Here is a 459-nt window from a genome sequence, read left to right on the forward strand (position 1 = left end):
ACACACACACACACACACACACAAGTATAAGTTATAGTATATATAAATTAATACATTTTAATATACATTTAAATATTATTAACAATAATAATATTTCCATTTTGTTTCCATTTTCAGGACATGTGCACATGTCACATGACTCCATATTTTGTCCAATGAAAAGTGCATTTTTCATCAATTTCCCTGCATATAATTGCCTACAAAAATCTTAGTCACCTTCATTGGAAAGTAAAGAAGTATTTTCAAAACCTTTACAGCCGCAACCGCGATACCTGCTCATTAGAACTTTCAGTGAGCCATTTTAGAGTGCTCGTCTGTGCCCTGCTCTGTCCTGCTCCTCCAAAATATTTCAATTTTGTTTCCATTTTCAGGACATGTGCACATGTCACATGACTCCATATTTTGTCCAATGAAAAGTGCATTTTTAATCGATTTCCGTGCATATAATTGCCTACAAAA

This window comes from Sinocyclocheilus anshuiensis, unplaced genomic scaffold, assembly GCF_001515605.1.
Source record: "Sinocyclocheilus anshuiensis isolate Anshui unplaced genomic scaffold, SAMN03320099.WGS_v1.1 scaffold1079, whole genome shotgun sequence".
NCBI lineage: Eukaryota > Metazoa > Chordata > Actinopteri > Cypriniformes > Cyprinidae > Sinocyclocheilus > Sinocyclocheilus anshuiensis.